We start from the raw sequence: 7381 nt of genomic DNA, 5'->3' as shown, positions 1-7381 counted from the left end.
CATAATTCCACGTACTGAACAAGATGTTATAAATGTTAAAGATAACAAGCACATCACACTGCAAATAATGAATTGTCAATACATGTTAGTTATTATCACCGTACGTAATTCCCCTCACTTGAAAATAAGGTTGATATCAATATACCACCCTGTTCTCACAAGATAATTGAGCTAATATTCCAGTGTAAGGTAAAGCGCTTCATTTTTCTGGGGTAGATTTTATTCTTGTGAGATATGGGCACATAGATGTGTGTGTTTATCTCACTGTAGTGTCAAGATAAAAATAGATACTATCCTTCAACAGAAAGCTAGCGTAAGTGAAGCATGTTTATAAAGATTTATGTATGGAGCTACATTAACTCTTGAGAACTGAGGTATTTATAGTCATTATTACACTTCATTCTGAGAACAAGGACAGATGAACATGTCAAAAGTGTTGACAATTATTGTGCTCTTCTAATTTGATTTCTTACATATTCTAATCATGTTCTTTTAATTAGTAACCACTCTCATTCCTTGGCTTTGCACAAAGAGAGACTGAACTCACTTCCTAATGCAAAACAGTTTGTAATTTTTATGTAAGATGACATACTCTTAAGTAAAAAGAATGACAATTGTTTTTTCACTAAGGACTTAATAATGATAAAGAGAACTTAAACACATCACCAAGCAAGTATCTCATTTATAAAGAGTCTCACAAAATCACAGTGTTATCACTCTCAGATTCATCTGATTCAAAGTAAAGAGGACACTAAAACTGCCTATATTTTAGCTTTGGGAATTTATCCAAGAATTTGACCAGCAAGGATAAAGAGGAAAGAAGATGGCACATTTCAAAAACTTTGAAGAATATAGCTGTGAGGATCTCATTAGGAATATACTTGAGAGCTTGTTCGGCTGTCCTGATAACACCGGGCAGCGTGTATTCAGCTCACTGGTGGGCACAGCCCTGGCTGCACCATGTGCTCCACACACATCGTTTCATGGAACATGAACGGCTGATTGCCTCACATCACCAGGATTCTCTTCAGCATGATGCTTTATCATCACCTCCAGTGCTCCCAAACTTAATTTTACTGCTTCAGCAGGATTTCAGTTCCTTGGGATAAGGGCACTGTATATCTGGTTGGACAAATATTTACAGGGGAAAAAAAAGGAAATGATGAAGTCTTGAGTAGTTAGTGGTGCCTAGTCTCCATGAGCCCATCTTGTAGAAGAATCAAGATGTTTTTGTTCCTGGAGATACATGCTGAAGTATTAAGGGTAGAGTGTCTGGGTGTCTGCAATTCACTTTCAGTGGTTGAATGGAAAAAAAGTCATGCGTGCTGAGAGAGAGACAGAGATAGACAGAGATAGATAAAATGGGAGGCGGTTCAGCGAGGGAGAGAGAGACTGACAAAGATTGAAAAAAAGTGTGGCAGTGGGCAGACAACTGGTGAATCTTTTACCCAGAATTAAATCTAAAAAATCAAAAAACTATATGTAGAATTTTTTAAGATTTAGCAGCAGTTGAAGGGCAATAGAATTTGTCTGTGAATGCATTCAAAGTCCATAAATAAAACAAAGGTGACTCCTTCAAAGCAAATTTTTTCTTTTTATTATGATAGCTTCATTATGTTGACATCATTATATTAACTATGGTTCCTTTTTTTTAATGATTAATAGACTTTATTCTTTAGCACAGTTTTAGATTCACATGATAATTGGGCAACAGTACATAGAGGACCGTAGATAGAGGGCCAGACATCCACCACCCACACCCCTCCCCACCCGACTCCCCGCATTTCTACTACTAATAATATCTTTTAGTATGGTTACAATGAATGAACCAATACTGATACATTTTTATCAATTAAAGTGTGTGGTTTACAGGATATTTCACTTTTGTGTTATACATTGGGTTGTACATTCTATGGACTTTTGGCATACATATTTATATATATATATAAAATGATGTGTCTACCACTATAATATACAGAGCAGTCTCACTATCCTAAAAATCCTGTGTTCTGCCTATACATCCCATCCTCCTCCTAACCCCTGGCAACCACTGATCTTTTTTACTGCCTCCATAGTTTTGCCTTTTCCAGAATGTCATATAGTTGGAATCATACAGTATATAGCCTGGCTTCTCTCATTTAGCAATACTGTATGTATTTCAGATTTGTCTACATCTTTTCATGGCTTGAAAGCTCATTTCTTTTTTATCATTGAATAACATCCCATTGTCTGGATGTACCAGTTCGTTTATCCATTAACCTACAGAAGGACATCTTGGTTGTTTCCAGTGTTTTGTGAATGTAAACAAACGTGTGGATGCAGGTTCTTTGTTTCAACTCATCTAGGTAAATACCAAGGGGCTCAAATGCTGGATCATGCGGTCAGGCTCTGCTTGAGTGAGTGAGTGAAGTCGCTCAGTCGTGTCGGACTCTTTGCGACCCCGTGGACTGTAGCCTACCAGGTACCTCTGTCCTTAGCTTTGTGGAAAATTACCATGCTGTCTTCCAAGAATGGCTTCACCATTCTGCATTCCCACCAACAGGGAATGAGCGTTCCAGGTGCTCTGCATCCTTTCCAGGTTTGGTATTATTAGTTTTTTGGATTTTAGCCATTCTAGAAGGTATGCTGTAGTATTTCATTGTTTAACTTACAGATCTCTGACATGTAATGAATATTGCCCTCTCTATTTTGATGAGGAGTCTCTTCAGACCTTTTGCGCACTTTTACACTGGGCTGTTTGTTTTCTTACTGAGATTTGAATGACTTTTTTAGAAAAGTGGGTCATCTCATGAATAAATAAAGAAGAGTGAGGAAAGAGACTGGGTAACCATGGCAGAAACTACATTTGCCTTTTCCCTCACTATCAGAGCCCTAACACTGGTGCAGACAAGGTCCGTGGCTTACATTACTTAGCATTTTAGATTCTTTGGCATCTAGGGGTGGTCAGTGTGACACATGTCTGGCCAATCAGAAGCAGGCAGAGGTGGTGGTTGGGACCTCCCAGAAAGATCGTTAAGCGGAAGATTCAGTTGGCAGTCATCTCTTTGCTCTTGCGTCCTTTACTCGTCCCCCTACCGTTTTCCCAAGTACGAGACAACGTCCAGAGGGGAGCAGGCACATGTGAGACGAAGACAGAGTCACGTGTCAAGGACAGCAGAGACAATGGGGAGTAGGAGACTGACACTCACTGACCCCCTGGAGCTGAGGAAGAAGCCCCAGGCTGACTCCAGACTTGCTACTATGTGGTTTAAGAAACACTCCCTCTGCCCTCTCCCTCTTATACACTTGACTCAAGTTTCTGTTACAGGCAACCAATTGACTCCTGATTTGGCAACATTTTTCAAGCTCTGTTAAGTGTGAGGCATTAGCCCCTTACTGAAAGTGCTCTGAGCAATTTTATCTGAAGGACTGGTTCACAGAAGTACTATATTCGAAGAAAATTTTCTACATTATGGACACAGCACTAGGGTAGGGTTATATTTACTGGATGTTCCAGCACTGCTGTAGACATTATTCAGTGAGGAAACAGGAGTAGAAAGTAAGTGCTTTCCCTCATGGGATTTACCATCTGAGATCAGACCAACTTCTAGGAGACAACCCTGCACATATCAGTTTAGTTCAGTTCAGTTGCTCAGTCGTGTCTGACTCTTTGCGACCCCATGAATCGCAGTACGCCAGGCCTCCCTGTCAATCACCAATCCCGGAGTTCACTCAGACTCATGTCCATCGAGTCAGTGATGCCATCCAGCCATCTCATCCTCTGTCGTCCCCTTCTCCTGCCCCCAATCCCTCCCAGCATCAGAGTCTTTTCCAATGAGTCAACTCTTCTCATGAGGTGGCCAAAGTATTGGAGTTTCAGCTTTAGCATCATTCCTTCCAAAGAAATCCCAGGGTTGATCTCCTTCAGAATGGACTGGTTGGATCTCCTTGCAGTCCAAGGGACTCTCAAGAGTCTTCTCCAACACCACAGTTCAAAAGCATCAATTCTTCAACAATTAAGAGCTAATAGAAGGTGTAAATTAAATGTAGCAGCACTTTATATACGGTGGTGGGGGGTGGTCACTGAAGCCAGGAGGAGAAAGGCAAATGCGATTAGCAGCCCTGAAAACACACTCTGGGTAATCTATGCCTTCATGTTTTTGAATTCTAAATCAATGACCTAAATATAGACATGGAAGCTACTCCCCTGTGTAAGTGAAGACAGAATGAAGAAAAAACATTTTAACTTGAATGCCAGTTCAGCTTTGAATTGAGCAGAAATTTATCACTTGGGTATTGATACTTCAAATACAGAGCACTGTGATAATTCACTAATATCCTGTTTGCCTTATGAATGACCAGAATATTTCATGTTGCCATGAGATGGAAACTAAATATATGTCACCTTAAAACGGAGCTTCAGAAACCCTTCCTTTGGAAGTAATGTAGGTTAATAGATTACACATAAAGAGGGGTGCATGCTTTTTCTTCTGCATTTCCAGTGCTGCAAACATTGCTAAAATTGTTATCAACTATTATGCATTTTTCCTAGCATGTAGTTGCTGTTACCAGCAAGATGAGATGTGGGTAGTTACCACATGTCTGTAAAGACAACCTGAGTTAGTTTTTCTAGAACTCTTTTTATTTATTTATTTATTTTTTTAAAATTTATTTATTTATTTATTTTTAATTTTTTACTTTACAATTCTGTATTGGTTTTGGCATAGATTGACATGAATCCACCACAGGTGTACATGCGTTCCCAAACATGAACCCCCCTCCCACCCCCCTCCCCACAACATCTCTCTGGGTCATCCCCGCGCGTCAGCCCCAAGCGTGTCATATCCTGCACCAGACATAGACTGGCAATTCGATTCTTACATGATATTATACATGTTTCAATGCCATTCTCCCAAATCATCACACCCTCTCCCTCTCCCTCTGAGTCCAAAAGTCCGCTATACACATCTGTGTCTTTTTTGCTGTCCTGCATACAGGGTCATCATTGCCATCTTCCTAAATTCCATATATATGTGTTAGTATACTGTATTGGTGTTTTTCTTTCTGGCTCACTTCACTCTGTATAATCGGCTCCAGTTTCATCCATCTCATCAGAACTGATTCAAATGTATTCTTTTTAATGGCTGAGTAATACTCCATTGTGTATATGTACCACAGTGGATAAGAAAGCTGTGGTACATATACACAATGGAGTATTACTCAGCCATTAAAAAGAATACATTTGAATCAGTTCTAGAACTCTTTATTGGGATTTGAGCTTGGGATTTAGTGATCTTACTGGTAAATCAAAAGAATAAAGCTGTTGTTGTTCAGTTGCCAGGTCATGTCTGGGTCTTCATAACCCCATGGGCTGTAGGCACACCAGGCTTCCCTGCTGCTGCTAAGTCGCTTCAGTTGGGTCTGACTCTGTGCAATCCCATAGATGGCAGCACACCAGGCTCCTCTGTCTCTGGGATTCTCCAGGCAAGAATACTGGAGTGGGTTGCCATTTCCTTCTCCAATGCATGCATGCATGCCAAGTCGCTTCAGTTGTGTCTGACTCTGTGAGACTTCATGGACAGCAGCCCACCAGGCTCCTCCATCCACAGGATTCTCCAGGCAAGAATACTGGAGTGAGTTGCCATTTCCTTCTCCCAGGCCTCCCTGTCCCCTACCATCTCCTGGATTTTGCCCAAGTTCATGTCCATTGCATTGGTACTGCCATCCAACCATCCCATCCTCTGTTGCCCTGTTCTCCTCCTGCCTTCAATCTTTCCCAGCATCAGGGTCTTTTCCAATGAGTCAGCTCTTTGCATCAGGTGGCCCAAGTATTGGAGCTTGAGCTTCAGCTGAAGTTCCCCTTAACAATGAGTATTCAGGGTTGATTTCTTTTAAAATTGACTGGTTTGATCTCCTTGCTGTCCAGGGACTCTCAAGAGTCTTCTCCAGCACCACAGTTCAAAAGCATCAATTCTTTGACGCTCTGCCTTCTTTATGGTCCAGCTCTCACAACTGTATGTGACTACCAGAAAGACCATAGCCTTGACTATAGGGACTTTTGTCAGCAAAGTGATGTCTTTGCTTTTTAACACAGTGTCTAGGTTTGTCATAGCTTTCCTGCCAAGAAGCAATTGTCTTCTAATTTCATGGCTGCAGCCACCATCCGCAGTGGTTTTAGAGCCCAAGCAGAGGAAATCTGTCACTGCTTCCACCTTTCCCCCTTTTATTTGCCATGAAATGATGGGGCCAGATGCTATGATCTTGGTTTTTTTAACATTTAGTTTTAAGCCTCCTTTTTCAGTTTCCTTCACCCTCATCAAGAGGTTCTTTAATTCCTTTAGCTTTCTGCCATTAGAGTGGTATCATCCGCATATCTGAAGTTGTTGCTGTCTCTTCCTGCAAGCTTGATTCCATCTTTTAACTCATCCAGCCCTGCATTTCTCATGATGTGCTCAGTGCATAAGTTAAAAAACAGGGTGACAATAAACAGTCTATCATACTCCTTTCTGAGTCCTGAATCAGTCAGTTGTTCCATACAAGGTTTTAACTATTGCTTCTTGACCAACATACAGGTTTCTCAGGAGGCAGGTAAGATGGTCTGATATTCCCATCTCTTTAAGTGTTTTCCACGGTTTGTTATGATCCACACATCCTTCAAGACCTGGGAGAACATAATTGGCTTTCTCTCTCTCTCTTTTTGTCTTCCTTTCCTCCCTTTTCCTCCCCTCTTCTTTTCTGTCCTTTCCTTAAGTTTACCCCTAAGTCATTAAGTCCCACTGCCAGGGGGCTTGGCTGAGTACCCTGCGTTTAATAGATATTGTGGATTCTCTCACATTTGGAAAGAGGGAGACTGGAGTTGGGGGAATAAGAAGGGAAAACATCTGCAGAGGGAGATGAGAAGGCTCTGCAGGGAGGCCGTAAAGGATTTGAGAAGGGCATAAGACCAACCGCGGGCACGGCTCTAATCCTCTCAGGGCGGCCAGCCCTCAACTCTGCAGCACGCAGGTACATGCATCTCTGTCTGCAAGATCCCTCCAAGCCCGACAAGGTTCGGGTAGAGGAGGACACCCGAAGGGACTGCAGTGCGCCCATCGTAAGCGGAAAGGATGCGCGGCCCCCACACCAAACTCTGCCCGAAGCGTCCTCACCTGTCCACCCCCCCGGGGGAGGGACTCCGGTCAGAGCCTCATCCCCAAGCTCGGGGCGGAGGACCAACGCTGAGAGCCACCTCCTCCGCAATGCCCCTCCCCTCGGCGCAGACACGCCGCGCTCCTGCCGCACCCCCATTGGCCGAAGCGCCCGCCAATCCAAGAGCAGCGGCCGGTGAGCGGGCTCTGGTTGGTGGAGCCGGCGCTGGGCCCCACCCCGCTCCGCCGAGCCCCCCGCCGGGAGGGGGCGTGGC

This window comes from Oryx dammah, unplaced genomic scaffold (genome assembly GCF_014754425.2).
Source record: "Oryx dammah isolate SB20612 unplaced genomic scaffold, SCBI_Odam_1.1 HiC_scaffold_24, whole genome shotgun sequence".
Taxonomy (NCBI): domain Eukaryota; kingdom Metazoa; phylum Chordata; class Mammalia; order Artiodactyla; family Bovidae; genus Oryx; species Oryx dammah.
This window is presented reverse-complemented; position numbering follows the sequence as displayed.